Below are 21,805 nucleotides of genomic sequence, written 5' to 3'. Positions count from 1 at the left end.
TCAAAAAGGCAATGATGTCATTGAATAAATATGCATGCTGTACGTTTCAAAGACAAAACGCTGCAGGGATGTCTTCATATGAATGTATCTGAAGGGAACAGACTGTCCTCAGAAACATGTCGTTTGCATTGTCATTTCATGTCTGATAAAACGGCGTTAGTGCTGGTTTGTGTACAGCTGTTACTATGGAAACCGTAGTATTTCAGCGCTCCTAAAGCGCCCCCTTGTGACAAACAAATTAATTTTTATTTTCAATACATTTTTTCAGCTGTTTATGGTCAAATTATTGGAATTATCGATCCATGTGTAAGTGTGAAATAATTTAATTTGCCTTTTAAAAATCTAAACAATTAAGTAATGCTAATGTTATATATCTTATATAAATATAAGAAATTATATACTTGATTTATCCCTTTTAATGGTATAAAGGTTGAAATGCCATTGTATTAGATATTTTGTTTTTTGTGTCTGTGTCTGAATTATAAATCATGTAATTTTATGGCTTAATATTCTACCGTACATTGTCCAACCCCACTCATACTGTTCATTTAACTTGTGCAGCTCTTAAAAAAAGGGTCATAAATTGCCTTAAATTGATATTTTAAAATTTTGCAGCTACACTAAATGGTGAAATAAAATTCTTTCCTTGATATTTGTTTATATTTGTGTATTGAAAATATTTTTGATTGACATTTAGACTCCTATCTGATTTTCTATATTTTTTAAAAATGTCTTTTTTTTTATTTGGGCTAGTTAAATTAATTTTTGGGCTATCAAATTCTGATGAGTACCTGCCCGAAGGGCTACCAGAGATTTTGACATTTTGCGAGCCCTGAGCCGTCAATCATTCCCTGTCACTGAAACTGCGCTCCGCTTAACTTAGAACTAGACGTTTTTTTCTCTCTCTCTCTCTCTCTCTCTCAACCAAACCCTGTTCCGGCGTTGCACAAACTGCAATTAGGGGTGTGTGAAATGACGATTTTATTTTTATTGTGGACAATTAAAAGGTTTCCACAATATGCTTTTGAAGAAATATAGTATATTTCGTGCTACAGCGCACATTCTGTCAGATACAATTCTGCCGCCTCCGTGTCAATATACTATACAATGCGGCTCAGATAGCACATGTACGTCTGCAAGATGTCTGATAAAGATCTCTTGATCTGGAAAGCATCTGCTGTGTACAAACATCTGGCAGGCGTCTGTCAGATGTCAGTTAATCAGAATCGGCCATGAAGAATCAAGATCGGTGCATAACTAAAAAGAAATTGGGTGCTCCTAAATTTTTTGGGATGCTCCTAACTTTTTAAAGTTGGGAGCACCAGTGCTACCAAGTAAAAAAGTTAATTTCGAGCCCTGCCTTACACCAACAGCACCATATGAGTTCAAACGGGAACGAAAATTTGTAACCAAATGGAAAGATGAATTCGACTGGGTTATTTATGAAGACGGAGAAATGTTCTGTGGCGTCTGTCGGATAAATAGTTTTATTTTTTTTCACCAAGAGTCACCACTACCTCTGGTGATACACTGTGCACATCAGCGTGCAAAGTATTACTTTGTATTATACTATGAGTCTGGAGATCCTTCTACTGTTCCTTTCTACTTATACTTCTACGTTCCTTTCTACTGTTTCAACTGAATTGTATTAATATTGATAGTGTTTGGATGCTTTCAATGAATTCTGCATTAGCAAAACAAAAAAATAAATAAATGATATTATAAATCTTTACCCGGACAAGTGACTTTTGTGCATGGACAAGTGAAACATAAATTTACTTGTCCGAAGGACAAGTGCCTCAAAAAGTTAATGTCAAGCCCTGAGGTGGCTCACCTCGCTTCTGTAGTTTGTCTCATCCCTGTTGCTAATGAGACCCACCACAGCTGGTCATCCGCAGACTCAATGAAGAGGTTGGAGCTGTGTGACGGTGTGCAGTCATAGGTCAGCAGAGTGAAGAGGAGGGGGCTCAGCACACATCCCTGGGGGGCACCCGTGTTCAGAATGATAGTGCGGGATGTGTTACTGCCGACCCGTACTGCTTGTGGTCTTCCAGTGAGGAAATCCAACAGCCAGTTACACAGTGAGGTGTTGAGCCCCAGCTGGACCAGTTTTTGTGAGAGCTGTTAAATGCTGAACTGAGGTCTATAAACAGCATTCGGACAAATGAGTCTTTTTTGTCCAGATGTGTGAGTGCATAGTGGAGTGCAGTGGAGTTGGCGTCATCGGTCGAGCGGTTGGGCCGATACGCAAACTGGAAGGGGTCCAGGGAGGGGGGAAGGACAGACTTAATGTGCTGCATGACTAGCCGTTCAAAGCACTTCATGAGGATGGGGGTAAGTGCAACTGGACGGTAGTCATTAAAGCAGGAGGGAGATGACTTTTTTGGCACTGGAATGATCGTGGTGGCTTTGAGACATGTTGGGACGACAGCCTGGGAGAGTGAGATGTTACTGTAAAGATGTCTGTGAAGACATCAGTGAGTTCCACTGCACAGCCTCTCAGTACACGACCAGGAATGTTGTCAGGACCCGGAGCTTTGCGAGCGTTGATCCTGCTGAGTTATAGTCATCACCTGGTCATCAGGAGGGGGTGGGGTCTTCTGTGCTGTGGTGCTGTTTTGCACTTCAAAGCGAGCGAAGAAGGTGTTCAGCTCGTTCAGCAGGGAGATGGTGCTGTCACAGGTCTGCGAAAGGAGAAACAACAGAGTCCAATAATGATACAAAATTCACAAATAATGTATTAATGTAGAAAACTTTGAAGTCTGTTCCGTAGAAAATTCCATGTGATGAATCTGTGGCCGTCCAACATCTGCTGGAAACTATTTGCGTGCACGCGCATGTCCCCAGTTAACATGATCCCCAGTTGATCCATAACACCTGCATTGAGAAGATTTGTTCCCGTCCGCCATTTTGTGGGTCAAGTTATCCGACTGAAGTGTCACATACAAACCTCTTTTAACTTGTTTTTAAATGTAATAATAATAATAATGGCATTGCTAATCGTTCGTTGTTTTCTCAATTGAATAAAAAGAATAAAGCATGTGATTTAGGGCAGTTTCTTTAAGACAAAAAAAAAATCTCTTGATCTTTTGACATATAAGTGGTAAAAAATCGGATCACATTTTAGTTGACATTAGTTAAACTACAGGGAAAATATATTTTTAAATTGAATACAACTAGAAAAATTGAGGGATTGGACAGACCTGAAAAGTTTTTTGTTTTTCTCAAAAAGTGTAAACTGAGGTAGACCTGTATGAATTAAATGAAATATTACATAAAATTAAATAAAATATATAATTAACACAAGTGTTAAGGAAAATGAAAGTATTTTGCTACATGAAAGGTAATTGGGCTTGTCATTACAAACACTATAATGGTTTCTGCTTCTGTGAACATGAGGCAGATGCACTGCTGGTCTTCTTGAAGGAGCTACTTAGGCTCCTCTCAGGATTTTGGCTGACGGTAGTGGAGCAGTGACTGCTTCTCTCTCTCTTTCAGGTTGATCCTCTGCCAGAGATGATTCTACCACGGCAGTGTTCTCTGAGGCTCTCTAACCTTAAGATACTCCTTCAGATACTCAGTGGACATGTACATGGCCTTGGTGCAAACAAGGTAGCCATGGTGAGTAGCTCATCTGTTGCAGGATCAGCATCACCTTATTTTGCATTCAGGACCTCTGTATTTAACAGATGGATGACAGGCTTCAAATATTACACGCTCATGTAAGGTTCTCCTAACAGTGGATTTGCTAAATCCTGGAGTGGCTTCAGTGCTGCTGTGATTGACCATGATGTCTTGCCATGTTGGTACAAAGTGCTGTGTCTTTTTGTCTGCTGCCAGGACTTGTGTTATTGCTTTCTCCTACTCCAGGACTCTTTCAATCTTCTGCAAACAAAATCCTCACCCTGTTGGGTATTCTGTGGTGAGCTTGTGTGGGGGCAGGCCTCTTTCAATCTTTGCTCTCATCAGGGCCTTCCGTTTTGGTCACTCCTCTTTGGAAATTGCAAATAAGAAATCAAAATAATAGGGTGAAAAATTATTACAATAGAATGACAATACAATAAAAAAAATCACAGTAAGTGCAACCATGTAATTTACAACATGGACACTGAACATTAAAGTGAGAGTTCACCCAAAAATGAAATAATTTCAATGCAACAACATAAGCATAAGTAGTTAATGACAGAATTATGCATTTTTAGGTGAACTATACCTTAAGTAATGAGTACATAGATTCACATTTAACTATTTGTTGTGATACAAGAGATCATTGTTGAACTCAGACTGCTTCACTTTCTAACTGTGAGCATTGGATCTGGCCCTTTTGCACAACTTTAGTAATGAACACTAATGTTTAAAGTAGTAATGTACATTTATTGTTTAAATGGGATGGCCATTTTCAGAAAGTTGATATGATTCCTAGGGTCTTAATGAGAAGTCTATAACATACTTTGGTTAAAAATATCTCAGTGGTAGTGTAAAAAACTCTTTGTACCTTGTCAAAATCAGCCCTTTTTACAGCGAGCCGTTTTGTTGCATTTGCTTTTAAATGTGATGAGCTGTAATGTTTACTTCAGCCACTCTACTTTAGTGACTCTTTAAACCCCAATGTGAAAGTACATCCCTCAGACCCACTTACTCTTCCTCTATTTTAGTGAATGCCTGTGTTGCATTACAAACTAGGAGACCAGTATAAACCTTAAACTTATTGAACCACATTTGTTTTTCAGATTATCAGATTTCACAAGACTTCAGGAAGCTATATCCAGAGGCAGACTTTTTGAAGACTGGGCTACAGTTGCAGACCTAATTCTTGCCAGTGCTCAGTGAGGTGCATTCAGAGCTGGGTGACATGACTTAAGGTAAGCTTTTTCTTATAATATGTCAATCTATAAAAACAATATGCAACTGTATTTGACACATATCAACTGGTAAATACAACGGTACAGTAACACTTAACTAGTTGCTTATTAGCTTGTATATTGGCTGTTAATTAGTACTTATGAAGCACATACTGATGCCTTATTCTGCATGAGCATATTCTACATCCCTGAATCTGACCCCGTACCTAAACTTAACCTGCAGTAGTTGAATGAGGGTGGGAGTTAATTTGCATTATTTAAAGTAGTGAAGAAATCTTCACATGAAAGTGTTTCAGTTTGTTGTTTTGATTATAAAATATGTTTCACAGTTTGCATATTATTCCTATGGTTTAGATGCTAAAGGGGAAAGTGCTTTCAAAGTCCTGCCCACTCTGGATAAAAGGTCTTCAGACCCACAACCACAGAATCCCGGAGGCCATTCATTGACGTACAACCTGTAAGTTTTGTTTTACGTTTTCTGCTCTAATAAGGGTGTGTGTATATATATATAAACACAGTGGTGGCCAAAATTATTATAACAGTAGTATTTTCACCAGCTAAAAAATTATTTTAAGTCAGTGTTTGTTATATTTTGCTGTAGTGTGTCAGTAGGAAATATCAGTTTACATTTCCAAACATTCATTTTGCCTTAAATTGTGATAATCCAGTGAGGTTTTTGTTTGCACAACAGCCAATCCTCCACACAGAGATCGGATCTCATCATCATCCAGTCTGTCTGGAAAGACATGAAGAAACAGAACAAACTGAGACAGACTAAATCCAGAAGAACTGTGACAATGTCTCCAAGATGCTTAAAGAGACCTACCTGCAAAGCTACCTGAAAAACTATGTGCAAGTGCACCTAATGTAGGGCAAAAGCTGCTTTAAACGCAAAAGGATGGTCAAACCAAATGTTGATTTAATTTAGTTAATCAAGGTTAATTGATAAAGAACATTTATTTATGACATTATTTTTGACAGCATCATTTTATGACATTTTTAGACAAGTGCGTAAAACTTTTAACAGTACTGTAGCTTTGCAGTTAGGTCTCTTGGAGCATCTTGGAGACGCTGTCACAGTTCTTCTGGATCATGATGATGAGAACAGATCCTGTGTGGAGCACTGGCTGTTGTGCAAACAAAAATGTCACTGGATTATCACAATTAATGGCAAAATGAACGGAAATGTAAACCGATATTTCCTACTGACACACTACAGCAAAAGATAGAAATCACTGACTTAAAACCTTATTTAGCTGGTGAAAATACTAGTGTTCTAATAATTGTATGAAAAGTTGAGATGTAAAATGAGCATTTATTTCATGCCTCTGTGTTTATGTTCATAAAATACACTTAACTTAAAATGTTAGTTATGTTGCAAGACTAAATGCCGTATAATTAACAGGTGGGGACCAACATGGTGGATTTGAGCCTTGGGATGAGACAACAACATTTCTAGACCTTCGCCATTGCTCCAGGCCATGCCATTGAAGCGGACTTGTTGCCTGGGAATTTCTCCAGCTTGCAGTATATCATATTGATGGACATAAGTCTTCATGTGTGAAGTTTTTGAGGGCAACAGTTTTTTTTTTGTTTTGTTTTTTGGCCACTTGTAACATGTTTTAAATTGTAAGTATTGTCTGGTGGACTCTTTGTTTGGCTTAGTTTTAATGGCACGATGTTTGGAATGATTCTAATGTGGTAATAATTAATTTTTGAGTGTTCTGCTGCTGCAATGTTGACATAAAGAATAGGAATATATTGTGCCTTGTTTACAGTTTTGTGTTAAAAGAAACTGATCTACTAAAACCGTTATTTGTGTCTGTAAGGGTTGGACAAAATGTGATTTGAAAATATAAAAAAAAAACTGTATTAAAAAGAAATATGAAAACTCATTAAATTGACATTTACAGATGCATTTTTTTGTGTTGTGTCACTGTATTACAGAAAAACAATAATTTTACATTCTTTTGTGATTTATATATTATTATTGGTAAATATAAAGGTAGCAAGGCAATTAGACAACAAATAACCCAATATTTAGGTAGTGTTTAACCCAGCAACACAGTTAATCTGACCCACTGGTTGGGTCAAATAAACAACCCAGCATTTTGGGTCAAATGGTTTAACCCAGCACTTTTTAGAGTGTACAGAAAGCACACAAGTGGGAGGGAGAGAGAGGAGGGGACGTAATCAGAAAAGACCTAGAGCTGGGACTCTTTCAAGGATCACCCGAAGCACAACCATGCTATATGAGCAATGCTGTTAGTTATAACATCTTATCAGAATTTGAAGGCACATTTCTGCTTAAAATATTAAAAGCATTTCATTTAAGGCTGCATAAAGAATTAAGGCGACTGCTTTTATACTCCTTCACCACCGACAAGGTTTCTGTTGCAGGTTCCATTCTCAAACTCTTCAACCCATTTCCACTGCACAAATGTACAAATCTCTTGTAATGAGACACATCTGTAAACCTGTTTTCACAGAACTATAGTAAAAATCACAAACGACTTGCTACTTGCGTCAAATCAAGGCTGCGTCTCATTGCTAGTTTTACTTGATCTTAGTGCTGCGTTCGACACTGTAGATCATGAAATACTCATAGATCGATTACAAAACTATACAGGTATTCAAGGGCAGGCTTTAAGATGGTTCAGATCATACCTGTCCGATCGCTATCACTTTGTTTATTTAAACGGGGAGTCATCGCAGTTATCACCATTAAAGTATGGAGTGCCACAAGGATCTGTCCTAGGTCAATTTACATGTTACCCCTCGGTAATATTATTAGGAAATATGGGATTAGTTTCCATTGTTATGCTGATGATACTCAACTATATATTTCAACAAGACCAGATGAAACTTCTAACTTAGCAAAGTTAACAGAGTGTGTTAAAAATGTGAAAGACTGGATGACCAATAATTTTCTACTGTTAAATTCAGATAAGACTGAGATATTACTTATTGGACCAAAAAACAGTACACAGAATCTCTTAAACTGCAACTTGCAACTAGACGGATGTACTGATATTTCCTCTACAGTCAAAAATCTGGGTGTTATATTAGACAGCAACCTGTCTTTTGAAAATCATATTTCCTATGTTACAAAAACAGCATTCTTCCATCTTAGAAACATTGCTAAGCTACGGAACATGTTACCTGTTTCTGATGCAGAAAAGTTAGTTCATGCATTCATGACGTCTAGACTGGACTATTGTAATGCACTACTAGGTGGTTGTCCTGCATATTCAATAAATAAGCTACAGGTAGTCCAAAATGCAGCTGCTAGAGTCCTTACCAGATCAAGAAAATATGATCATATTACCCCAATTTTACAGTCTCTGCACTGGCTACCAATTAGGTTTCGTATCACTTACAAAATACTACTTCTTACCTATAAGACCCTTAATGGTTTAGCTCCTGCATACCTAACTAGTCTCCTACTACGCTACAATCCCTCACGCTCCCTAAGGTCGCAAAACTCTCGACTTTTAGTAGTACCTAGGATAGCAAAGTACACTAAAGGAGGGAGAGCCTTTTCTCATTTGGCTCCCAAACTCTGGAATAGCCTTCCTGATAACGTTCGGGGTTCAGACTGTAGCGTATGGACCAATCAGACATAGTTATTTGTTACATTTAACAGTATTATCTTTAAAACCAACAAGCCAACTATAGGTTGGCGTTCTGGAAACAACCCCCGAAAGGCACCAACAGGCCAAAGGGCTCAGTTGCCAGGGCGACTAGCTGATAACACCAGTTTTACGATCCAAAGGTATACAGCAACTCTAGGAAAGACATTTTGCCTGTTGAAATGGACTCTTCCCTAATTCATAAGAAAACCTTCCTATGAATGAACACCCACACGGCCTCAAATCATTGTGTATGTTATTGCGGTTTATGTATCTTGTCTTTTGTATTGTATAATGTCTTTATGCATGTGTTAAGATAGATATAGATATATATATATTATGATATATTATGTACGTGTCATGTTTGGTATCTCTGAATTCGTATTTTGATGATCTAAAAGATGATGCATATTATATGTTGATACACAGGTATATGAATCCCTAGTAGATTTACATGAATTTACCCACATGCAAAATACCTTGCTCTCAAACAAAGGGTCGTAAAAGCCCACATCATTTCGAAACCCCCCGCTCGGAATTTCAGCCTCTCTCATTGGTCAAGTCCACTTTGAGAGGTGTGATCTTCCCAGATGTTAAAAGGGCTCACACCCCGTTCCGCCCAGGTTCTTCTGAAAATCTAGATTGCAGCTGGTGTGGAGGGCCTCCACTGAGCCCATACCCCAGGGCCCAGGAGGGGGCCTCAACATATAGAGATGCGTGGACTCCGCAGAGTCAGACTAACAGCACTGCAGTTCATTTTCACCCAACCATGGAACTTATCATCATGAGAATGACCACGATCAGACATCTCCCTATCTTCAGTCCTGGCCGTCTTTGGATCCCCAGCTCTGAAGTGCGGCCTGCAGTTCCTCAGAACTTCTTACGCAGGAGAGAGACCTCTCCTAACCTCAACAGAGTCAAGAACAACCTTGGAGTTTCAAGAAATTGCAACTCCGGCCATCAAATGGAACCATCCAGGACTTCTCCAGAGGCTCCACGAGACTCTCGGTCGAATGCAAGTATAGTTTCTTCCACTAAACAGAGCTTATGTGTAAGCTATCACATGCGTTTTGCGTTAGAAACTGATGGTTCTTTCAGATGGTCCGCTCAGCCTCACCCCCCTTTTCCTGTACTGTTCTAGCCATCCTCCTAACCTACCCTGTATGAGTGATTGTTTGTTTGTTTGTTTGTTTGTTTAGATTAGTTATATGTTAGTCGTTAGTTAATAAAACTCTTGTGCACAAATGACATGAGTCTCTGATTCTGTCTTGCAAATTAATGTCCCTTTACGATTTCCGATCAAGCTACAGGCTCTAATGCATTAATACTGTAAGAGTGTTATTTTTCTGTGGCCAAGAAAATATCATTGCTTGGAGTTGATATGAAATTACCCTGAATGTTTGCTAGACGAACAGATTAATTGATGGCGATTTAATTCCGCTACAGTTACCACTGGCGGCTGATATAAATAATTGTAATTAATAAAAATTAATTGTAATTATTCATATACATTTCCATTTTTGAGCTAAATTCGCTACAAGACAGACTCTCTATGTTTAAATCTAGATTAAAGACTCATCTCTTTAGCCAAGCATTCACATAATGTATCTCATAACATTGTACTTCAGTTACATCTGATCAAATGCACATTAATATTCTTCAGCTTGGGCTAAACACATCATTTTTGTTTGGTTGGAAGTTGGAACAGCAGCTACGCTAATTATTTCTCTATTTGTTTCTCTGCCTCTGCCACGGGATTTCCATCCCGTGGTAACTAGGATTTACACAAGATTCAGTCTGGATTCAGAAGAAGAGATGATGCCAACCCCCCCAGAGGACCGCCGATGATGCCAGCCTTGAAACAACATACAGCACTACATAATTTTCCTACAAGTTTGATCACCGCACATAATCATTGCAATTAGTGTTCATCATCTGTTTGATTACACAGTTACTGACTTTAACATTTATATCATATGTACATCGACTTAACATACAGTATTCACCACTAATAAGCTACTAAATATATTGTAGTAGCCTAAACTTTTGTACAGCTGCTTTGCAACGATTTGTATTGTGAAAAGCGCTATACAAATAAACTTGAATTAAATTGAACTATAGTTGTCCACCAAAATAAAAGATGAGGTGGTTTCAGTCAAAAAAGGGTTCCTCTTGCAAGTGCAGTGCAAAATATGCATGTTATTGTACAAAAACTTTGAGTCTTTAACTTTCTGGGGTCTAGGGATTTTGAGAAATTTTAACATGCCCTGACATTTGTGGGTTTTTGCAGTATCTTAAAACATACACTACAGCTTTTAAAAATATTTTTTAAAGAATTTTCTTCTTCTCACCAAGCCTACATTTATTTGATCCAAAATACAGCAAAAGCAGTTATATTGTGAATTGTTTGTACTACTTAAAATTGATTTCTGTTTGAACATATTTTAAAATGTAATTTATTTTAAGACTTTGCTATGCTTTTAAAACTAATATTTTTTAATTAAATTATAATTTTTATTATATACTCAGTTTATTTGTATTATTTTTATTAGATATAATTATTTTTTATTTGTTTTTTAATGCTTTCTAATAAAACATTTTAAAACTAAGCTACAACAATGCTTTTAAAACTAAGCATTTAACAAAGATTTTAAAACTAAGCTTAAACTAATTTTAAAAAACTGAACTAAAACAGCTTTTAAAACTAAATTATTTTTTATTCAATTATAATTTGTATTATTTACTCAGTTTATTTGTATTTATATATTTGTATCAGATGTAATTATATATATATGTTATTTTGATACTTTTTAAATATTTTTATTGCTTCCTAATAAAACTAAGCATTTGAAACCAATCGCTTCAAACTAAGCTTTTAAAACTAAACTAAGCTAAAACGACACTTTTAAAACTAATCAATTATCACAAAGCACTTAAAAGCAAGCGTCTAAACCTATGTTTTAAATCTAAGCTAAAACCATGCCTTTTATAACAGCCTTCCATTGCTGTTGTCGCTGGTAACAGGAGTGAGCACGTATTTAACGCGTGCAATCAGAGTCCATGCATGCTAAAGTTGATTCTAGCAGAATGTCTTTATTTTGTGCAGGTGAGTAAACAAAGCCTCAATCTTTGCTTCTCCTTTCTTCGTGAACATGTGCATATACAATTCGTAACTTAAGAACATATCTAAATACTGCATTATTCCCATAAGCAGGCAAGTTACCCTTTAGCACGGTCAAAAACCGTGTGCTTTCCCATTACCAACGCCACCTGGCTCATTACACAGGCGCATTAGTTATACTTATTATTTAGCGCCACCTAGTGGACCACGATATCTCAACAATACCAAAAATGGCTCTTACACCTTTAAAACATACACTACAGTTTTTAAAAATATTTTTTAAAGAATTTTCTTCTTCTCACCAAGCCTACATTTATTTGATCCAAAATACACCAAAAGCAGTTATATTGTGAATTGTTTGTATTACTTCAAATTGATTTCTGTTTGAACATAATTTAAAATGTAATCTATTTTAAGACTTTGCTATGCTTTTAAAACTAATATTTTTTAATTAAATTATAATTTTTATTATATACTCAGTTTATTATAACAAAAAGTGAAGATGTCAGTTTTCAATTATTCAGTGATTCATGAAATTAGTGAACAATAAGTATTTAATTTTATCTTTTCACTTCAGAATAAAAACTGAAATTTTAATCCACAAATATAAAAACACTAATGTGTCCATGAATGTTTTTTTTTTTTTTTTCAGAGACACAAAATTAGTTCCTTACAACTGTTTAGACTGGCTAAATCTCCTAAATGTTGATATTTAGATGAAAAAACTTACCTTACTATACAAGTACTACTACTAAACTGCTATCAGTATAACAATATTAAAATGTCAAAATTAAATTACTTATGTTCCGTTTATGCTCTAATAATAACATTTGAGCTGCATGGACTTGTTCTATCATGATCATGCTCTGCAGCATTATATAAGATGATCCAGAGCATCTTGTGTGATCCAGATACATCTGTATGTGTCTGTATGAAGATTGTATTTAAGACTATGTTTAACTTAAGCAAGTTCACAAACATAACAATTAAAAAAAATGAACAAGCAAATAAATAAAGCATTGCTTCATAATCTACTATATGCAGTTTATTTATTGTATATTATAATGTAGCTGGTAATATACTGTTTTGAAGTATTGCTCATCGAATACAACAGTTCTTCCCACAGAAAGTGTAAGTATATATGACCATACAAATAACATGAATGCAAATTACAACTGAAAAGACGTTTATGAATTAATAAACTTGCAATCTGGAAATACTAAACCCCCAAATACAGTATCAAAAATAAAATCTTTCAATTTAAGAGATTTACTCTTCTTCTGTAGCCTAAGTCACATATGTCATTTAGTTGGTACGATTTATTAATTGCAATTAATTATTGATTGTTTGATTTTTGTTGATCTTTGTTGTTCACAGACCCAAATCCCATATATGTGCATCATAAATAGTACAGAAATAAATAATTTTCCATCCAGTTGAGTATAATACTTATGTTACACATGGTAATGATGACAAGTCCACATTTTGAGTAACTTGCTGAAGAAACCAGCATCTTCTATGAGAGAAACCACTTGAAAGCATCCTGACTCTTCAGTTACTCCATGCCTCTGAAACAAAGATGATATTATTTACATTAGTATATATAGTATTACACCAGTGTATGTAGGTTTGCAACAGATATTGACTAATGATATGTCACTTTTCCTGAAATATTTCACTTAAAGTTGTCAGTGTTTAACTAAACACCATTGCTACGTCATTTAATGTCTTCAGCCACATAGTTCCACATGCTGTTTAAGGGATAATATGATAAATCAGCACTACGTATGTAGGTTTTGTATTGTAAACAATGTTTGAAATATAGAAATGTCAATGACAAGTGAAGGGTGGGTTTTAATTGCTTAAAGTGCTCCCTGAACTTTGTATACTTTTTAGTTTGTTATACAATGTAAACACACCATGAAATGACTCATTCACATTCATTCATTCATTCATGTATTATTCACCAATTTGGAGAATAAATGAATGAATGGATTTACTGTTTAAATAAATCATAATTATTTTAGAATCAGTATGACTATTTTAATTGAAGCTAATTTAATTTCAAGCTATTTCAATTTAAAAAATCAATTGCTTGCACTAATCACTGAACTGTAGTTTAAAGCAATCTTTAATGACCAACATGAAGGCTTTCCCAGCGATCGCTAATATATCAGCACTATTCACTAGTTGACAGTGCAGTAACATATTAATCATGTGTAAAAGAACTGAATACATTGTGTTTAATCCTAATTCAATGGTAGCTTTATGAAATATATTTACTAGTATTGAATGCCATCTTTGTGTTTTCATATTGAGCAAGCATTGTGGTCATGATGGTAAACAGTACATGAATGAAGGGCTTCACTTTATGTTAACTAACCCGGTTTATGTATTTAATCTGCATTGTGCTGCTGGTGTGTCTTTGTTCATGTTGAATAGATTGTTTCTGCCAGCAACTACGCTTTTACCTGTAAGTCACACCAGATGGTCCTATCCCTATCCAGCTTGAACATAATTACATTTAAATTTTCAATAATAATGATCAAATTTTGTTGCTAAATGCAGAAATTAAGTGTATAGATCACTATATAAAATACATACATTTAACTTATACACTGAGGGAGAAAATTATTTGCTCCCCTGCTGATTTTGTATGTTTGCTCACTGACAAAGACATGATCGGTCTATAATTTTAATGGTAGGTTTATTTTACCAGTGAGAGACACAATGACAACAAAGAAATCCAGAAAAATTTCATTTCAAAAAAGTTATACTTTGATTTGCATTTTAATGAGTGAAATAAGTATTTGATCCCCCATCAATCAGAAAGATTTCTGGCTCCCAAGTGTCTTTCATATAGATAACAAACTGAGATTAGGAGTACTCTCATTAAGGGAGTGCTCCTAATCTTAGTTTGTAACCTGTATAAAAGACACCTGTCCATAGGAGCAATCAATCAATCAGATTCCAAACTCTCTATGATGGCCAAGACCGAAGATCTGTCCAAGGATGTCAGGGACAAGATTGTAGACCTACACAAGGCTGGAATGGGCTACAAGACCATCGTCAAGCAGCTTGGTGAGAAGGTGACAACAGTTGGTGCATATTCCCAAATGGAAGAAATACAAAGAAACTGTCAATCTCCCTCGGTCTGAGGCTCCATGCAAGATCTCACCTTGTGGAGTTTCAATGATTATGAGAACGGTGAGGAATTAGCCCAGAACTACACAGGAGGATCTTGTCAATGATCTCAAGGCAGCTGGGACCATAGTCGTCAAGAAAACAATTGGTAACACACTACACCGAACTGAAATCCTGCAGCGCCTGCAAAGGTCCCCCTGCTCAAGAAAGCACATGTCCAGGCCCATCTGAAGTTTGCCAAATGAACATCTTAATGATTCAGAGTAGAACTGGGTGAAAGTGTTGTGGTCAGATGATCAAGCTCTTTGGCATCAACTCAACTCACCATGTTTGGAGGAGGAGGAATGCTGCCTATGACCCCAAGAACACCATCCCCACCGTCAAACATGGAGGTGGAAACATTATGCTTTGGGGGTGTTTTTCTGCTAAGGGGACAGGACAACTTCACCGCATCAAAGGGGTGATGGACAGGGTGAAAACCTTTACCTTCCCTCAACAAGGCCATTGGAAATGGGTTGGATCGGTATTCCAGCATCACAATAGCCGCGTTTCCACTGTCGGGCCAAAAGCGGGCGTGCTAGTGCGTGCCACGGCCAGTCGCGTTTCCACTGTCACTTCCGGGGCCTGATCGTGCCTCGTCGGTGCTTCCTCAGGGCCAATGGCCCGGGTTTTTCGGCCCGACGAAAATCTTGGGCCAAAGCAGGCCAGCTGGGGCTTGAGGCGTGGTCAAAGTGAAAGGCGGAGTTTATGCAAAGTTTCGATAAGCGTGCAGTCGGGTAAGATGCGCATTTCGCTGTATTACGTCGTGCAAAGAACTCAAAAACTTAAAACGGAGAATCGTCAGTACTGGTCTGTGGAAGATACCAGGGCTCTTCTGAGTATTTGGGCCGAGGACAATGTACAATGCCAGTTTGACGGTGTCTGCAGAAACGAAGACGTGATAAAATACATCGTTGCTGAACTCGCAAAGCTAAATATCTAGTTAAGTTCGAGACAAGTTGAAGAAATTGCGGGCGCAGTTCAAAGCCATAAAAACGCACAATGGACAAAGCGGTGCCCATGCAGAAAAGACACTAACATTAGGCAGATATTGATATGGAAATCTATGCCGTTTTGAGGGGCACATTACTTAAATGGTTATCTGATGGGGCACCTTTTGTGTCCTGTGTAAATCAGGTCCTATATTAATAGTTGCACCATTAATTGTTGTTACAGATAACTATGTGATGAAAACATTATTTAAACGCATGTCTGATGAGTATACTCTTATTTAAATTTGGACAAATGCAAGTAAGATCCTATAAAAATGAGACCTGATGTATAAGTTGATTTACATCGTCCAAAGAAACCCCCCAAAAACTCACCAACACACCTTGATAACATGTTAACATACACTGTATCTATACCTAAATAAAGGCATAAAAGATTATACTAGAAGTACAACTGTGTCGTTATTTTTTGCAGTAGTGTGTAGATAGTATGCAACATTTTGTTTTATGTGATACAAAGTTAGACGAAAGATCTGTGTAGGTCATAAAAACAAAGCTTCTTTTCACGTGATTTATTAATGTAATATATTACAAATATTGCTGCTGCATTAACAACTGTTGCAGAGCATTTCTTGCATCAGAACAGACATCGCCAACATTACAAGGCGTTTCTGCATTCGCTGTATCCGGCTTCCACGTCGCTGTATTGTTCTTTTTTTCGCCTTGCAGCTAACATAAGCTTCCATCTTCGCATCTGGGTTTCGCTGCCTCATCTTCCACCAAGAAACCCCCTGTCAGTAGCAAACAAACAGCCGCTTCGGCTTTCTCCATTTAGTTCGTTCGATAATCACACTATGGTGGCCTACCTGACTAACTTTCAATCTCCCCGTTAAAAGGGGAGGGGTTTCGTGACGTTTGATCCAATGAGGTGTGTAAAGGGCGGGCTTTAGGTTTGCGCAGCGAGGCTACTGGCTCGATAGTGGAAACGCAGCTTACTTTTGGCCTTAGTGCTTGCGACTCGAGGCCATTGGCCCCGCCCGGCACGCTCTTAGCACTGGCTCGCACTGGCCCGACAGTGGAAAAGCGGCTAATAACCCAAAACACATGACCAGGGCTATAAAGGAGTGGCTCAAAATGAAGCACATTAAGGTCCTAGAGTGGCCTAGCCAGTCTCCAGACCCTAAACCCATAGAAAATATGTGGAGGGAGATGATGGTTTGAGTTGCCAAACATCAGCCTCGAAACCTCAATGACTTGGAGAGGATCTGCAAAGAGGAGTGGGACAAAATCCCTCCTCAGGTGTGTGCAAACCTGGTGGCCAACTACAAGAAACGTCTGACCTCTGTGACTGCCAAAAAGGGTTTTACTAAGTCATGTTTTGCAAAGGGGTCAAACACTTATTTCACCCATTAAAATGAAAAATCAATTTATAACTTAAATCAAATAAACCTACCATTAAAATTATAGATGGAAAGTTTCCTTGTCAGTGGGCAAACATACAAAATCAGCAGGGGATCAAATAATTTTTCCCTTACTGTAGATGCCTATAATGGTTGTTTGTAGAAGTTTCGATTGATAAAGAATTTATTTCTACCTCTCTGTTGTGGTTTCATCTCTGAGGATTCACCATGTAGATCCCATTTCGGATGCCATGTTGTGCTTCCGGTTGTCCCTGTTGAAGAATGATTTATAAGACGGCATGACTGTCAGCTGTAATAATAGAATCACTAGACAAACAACATATGTTTCATTGATTGAATAAGATCTAAACATTAAAGTTATTGTATATTGCACTAGTCTAAGCAAAAAAGATACATTTCACATAAGTAATAAACACAAATATTCTGATAATCTGATGGAGCCTTTTCACATTTTCAGGGTTTTCCGTAGCGCGTAGTTGACATAGTTGGGTAAAAGTCTACAGTGTTGAATAGAAACTAGAATAAATATAATTTGCCACAATAGTAAAAGAAAAATATCCATCATATAATTTTTATTAGTTTCCAAAAAGGGAAAAAAAATGGTTATATTCATTACAGTGTTCGGAAGTGAAAAAAGATGTCCAATTAGTCGTCATTTCCTCTGCCATTGCCTTAAAAACACTTTAAAGGAGTAGTTCGCAGAAAATTTACTGAAGATTTACTCACCCTCAAGCCATCCACATTTATAACTCTATACTTTTGTTATATTACCTTGGCATTCAATTTAAAAAAAACTACTTAAAGGAATACTTCATCCAAGAAAAAAATGTGTATGAGTTTGTAGCATTACATCACTTGCTAATCAATTGATCCTCTGCAGTGAATGGGTGCCATCAGAATGAGAGTCCAAACATCTGATAAAAACATCACAATAATCCACAAATAATCCACACCACTCAAAATCATCAATCAGCATCTTGTGAAGTGAAGGATTGTAAGAAACAAATCTATCATTAAGGTGTTTAAACCATTGCTTCTGAACAAAATATCTGTTGATAATCCACTTCCTCTTGTGAAAAGTCAATTTCCTGTTGACCTCTCACATCAAAATCCACCCACATATTTGTTTAGAATTGTTTTGGACTGTTTTCATTTGGACTAGAGTGGTGTGGATTATTGTGATGTTTTTATCAGCTGTTTAGACTCTCATTCTGATGGCACCCATTCACCCGAGAGAATGCATTGGTGAGCAAATTATGTAATGCTACATTTCTTCAAATCTGTTCTGATGAAGAAAAAACTAATCTACATCTTGGATGGCCTGAGGGTGAGTACATTTTCAGCAAGATTTAATATTTTGGTAAACTAGTTTTCTGAAATGTAATGTAATGTTATGAATGTAATGTAAAGGTTATATAACAAAGTATAATGTTATAAATATGCATTACTTTTTTTTATGAACATATAAAACATTGCTAGATTCACAATGTTAATAAATATGGAGAAATATGGAGAATCTCCATTCTGAAAATCGTAATCAAAATGTCTGCTTACATGAAATCAATAGTTTTTAGGACTGTGCCATGACCAAATTTCTAAATAGATCTTTATGTGAATTTGTACCTCAGCCATATAAAATTAAGTAGCTCTTACAAAGCTTGGGTAGTTTGGGTTCTTCTCAGGTGTGTGTGACATATATGTGGGATTGGCAAGATGTTCTTTGAAAGACGTTCTCTCATAAGGTGCTATGGTTTGTGTCTCTTCCTTTTTTTCTTTTCTCCTACAGCGCCAACAGCATATCTGGAGAGATGGAAATGAGGTATTACATTATATAATATCATAGCATTTTATATTTTTTTCCTGGTACTTTGTCAAACCTGTGAGTTTATAAAACGTAAATGTAAGGCATTTACCAGTATTATGAGGATAAAGAGAAGCAGTATGATGATGCATGCTAACACTAGCAATGCAATGGCCCAACCAGGAAGCCCTGTAGAACCACTTTCTGCAAAAGGCATTGCTGTAGCCATCGGACTTGTGGATTTTGGAAAAAGCCAGCTAGGTTTGACTGTTTCTGCATTAAAAATATATATACATTTAGAGTTGATTTATGTTAGATATAAACCTAGATGTGTTGAGCTAATGAAATTCCTCTAAAAGTGTGCATGGCCAATATAACTCAATTTGATAAATCAGATGTAAGCAAATTCTTGATAATGATGAATACTCACCAGCAGTGTACTGTCTGTTGACTGCAAGACCGTTGAGGTGAGTGTTATTATCTATGGCCCTCAGGAACAAATGTTTGATCACAACATGGTTGATAAAAATGGTCTGGAACTGGATGGTACAATTTGCAATCACAGACCCGTTACTGTAATCAAACCAGAAACAATATTTTGATTTACTGAAATATTTAATGCAGTAACTTCATCCTTGTGAAGTACACTTAAAGGTTGTATCAGCGATTTCTAGCCTAAAACATAAAGTGTCAATTTCAGCTGAGCTTTCATCACGATCCGCTCGCTGCCTGCCCCATAAATTAAATTGTCTGTGAAAAAACCGCGTCTCTCTGGTCAGCCTAGGGTCCGAGATATGCCAAAAAAACAATCGGCGCTATCAACACACCACAGATTACCAAACAGTGTTCCAACCAATCAGCGTCAGGGGTTTGGTGTTGTGGACTTTCCTACTGGTGCAGGGATGTGAGGGAGGCGGAGCGAAAGTCCACAACACCAGACCCCTGACGCTGATTGGTTGGAACACTGTTTGGTAATCTGTGGTGTGTTGATAGCGCCGATTGTTTTTTTGGCATATCTCGGACCCTAGGCTGACCAGAGAGACGCGGTTTTTTCACAGACAATTTATGGGGCAGGCAGCGAGCAGATCGTGAAGAAAGGTCAGCTGAAATTGACACTTTATGTTTTAGGCTAGAAATCGCTGATACAACCTTTAAGCATGCCTTTAAAAAAGGGTAATTATTAGAGGAATGATGCAATGTAAAAAAAATATACTTTTGAACTAAATTTGATGTTTTCTGACACTTGCAAGTAAAGTAAAATGTGTTATAGCTAATGTTTATATCATAATTATATAAAATATTTTTATATAAAGTGCTTTAGTATGTAAGCCAACACAACAAATGATTATCAAGACATGACAATGACTTTAATTGACCTTTAAAGTAAAATTTTTAGTTTGTATCACAACGTGTACTTTTTAAAAACAAAATTCTACTTTTATTGAATTAATATTATATTATCTTTAAATACAATGTCAAAATCATTTAGTACTAACAGACAAACACCTTTGATGAGATGAGATTTACCTGAACTGTATATTTGTGACTCCTTTGTAGGTTTCTCTTGTGTCACAGTCAGAGCAGTTAAAGGCGATGTCCAGCTGGGAATGTTAAACAAACTCATATTCACAGTCAATTAAACTGCCACAAATATTTATTTATTGATAAATCACGGGAAACACTTACAACTCCAGCAACCGCAGCATACATGCTCTTGTACTGCTGTGAGGTTTTGTTGAGGAGAGAGTCACTGAAGATGCGGTTGTTGATCTCCATGCAGAGGGAGAAGGAGTACAAGGGTGAAGGATAGTTCTGTGGAGCTGCCTGGAGTCCCTCGAGAATTTTTAACAGACTGTAGGGCTCAGCACCTAGAAACATAGAATGATTATGCAGTGCTCTGTGTGTGTGTGTGTGTGTGTGTGTGTGTGTGTGTGTGTGTGTGTGTCTTGTATTCTTTACATCATGGGGACCAAATGTCCCCACAAGGATACAAATACCAGTAAATTTTGACATTGTGGGGACATTTTTTGGTCCCCATGAGGAAATAAGCTTATGAATCATACAAAATGAAGTGTTTTGAAAATCAAAAAATGTGTGTCATTCATTATTCCATTTAATGACATTGTTAATGTTGTTTTGTGGCTGTGTTTTTCCCAAAATAACCATATATTACCTCATATCAATGTCAAATCATGACCTTTGACATCTAAATAAATAAGTGTATCTTTAACCATTCAAGACTCCTGACACTATTGTTTCAAAAAACTGGTACAGTATAATGCTGAGTTTTATTTAATATTATTATTTTCAAATGTATCAAAAATTTACTGATATCAGAGATTTTTTAAATATCATATAATGTTATATAATATATTTTTTTCTTACAAATTTAAAGCTGTTGTACTCTTGTTGCATTGTTTTACATTACACTGTGTTACATTATGCTATGTTGCGTTATGTTAAGGTATATTATCTTATGTAATAATACACTCATGTGCTGGTATTTTGTAATTATCTTAGCAGTAACAATTTATAATAAGGTTCCATTTAGGTATGTATTCAGATTAGAAATTATGTTCATAATATGTAATGTTATATAATATTTTTTTTCTTACAAATTTAAGGCTGTTGTACTCTTGTTGCATTACATTACATTACATTACCTTATGTTACGTTACATTGCAATACATTACAGTGTTACATAACAATACATTACATTGCGTTACGTTACATAGCATTACAGTACGTTATTTTACATTACGTTACATTACATTACATTGTGTTATGTTACATTATATTATATTGCAGTAGATTGCTTTACCTTAAGTTATTTTA

The 21,805-nt window shown here is 36.6% G+C and overlaps 2 long non-coding RNA genes across 2 annotated transcripts; one reads left to right on the top strand and one right to left on the bottom strand.

Annotated features, from left to right (window-relative positions):
• Window positions 1-12,679: 12,679 nt before the first annotated feature.
• Window positions 12,680-19,865, bottom strand: LOC141289146 (uncharacterized). Its single transcript, XR_012339849.1, has 5 exons — window positions 19,401-19,865; window positions 19,083-19,243; window positions 18,823-18,969; window positions 17,343-17,420; window positions 12,680-13,183 (listed from the first exon to the last, which is right to left on the bottom strand). It is a non-coding gene; the product is annotated as an uncharacterized lncRNA (long non-coding RNA).
• Window positions 19,866-19,939: 74 nt separating this feature from the next.
• On the top strand, window positions 19,940-21,203 carry LOC141289136 (uncharacterized). Its single transcript, XR_012339846.1, has 2 exons — window positions 19,940-20,068; window positions 20,528-21,203. It is a non-coding gene; the product is annotated as an uncharacterized lncRNA (long non-coding RNA).
• Window positions 21,204-21,805: the final 602 nt, after the last annotated feature.

The sequence above is a fragment of the Garra rufa genome, chromosome 17 (assembly GCF_049309525.1).
Source record: "Garra rufa chromosome 17, GarRuf1.0, whole genome shotgun sequence".
Classification (NCBI taxonomy): Eukaryota; Metazoa; Chordata; class Actinopteri; order Cypriniformes; family Cyprinidae; genus Garra; species Garra rufa.
The sequence above is the reverse complement of the archived record's forward strand: the minus strand, read 5'-3'. Positions and strand labels throughout refer to the sequence as shown.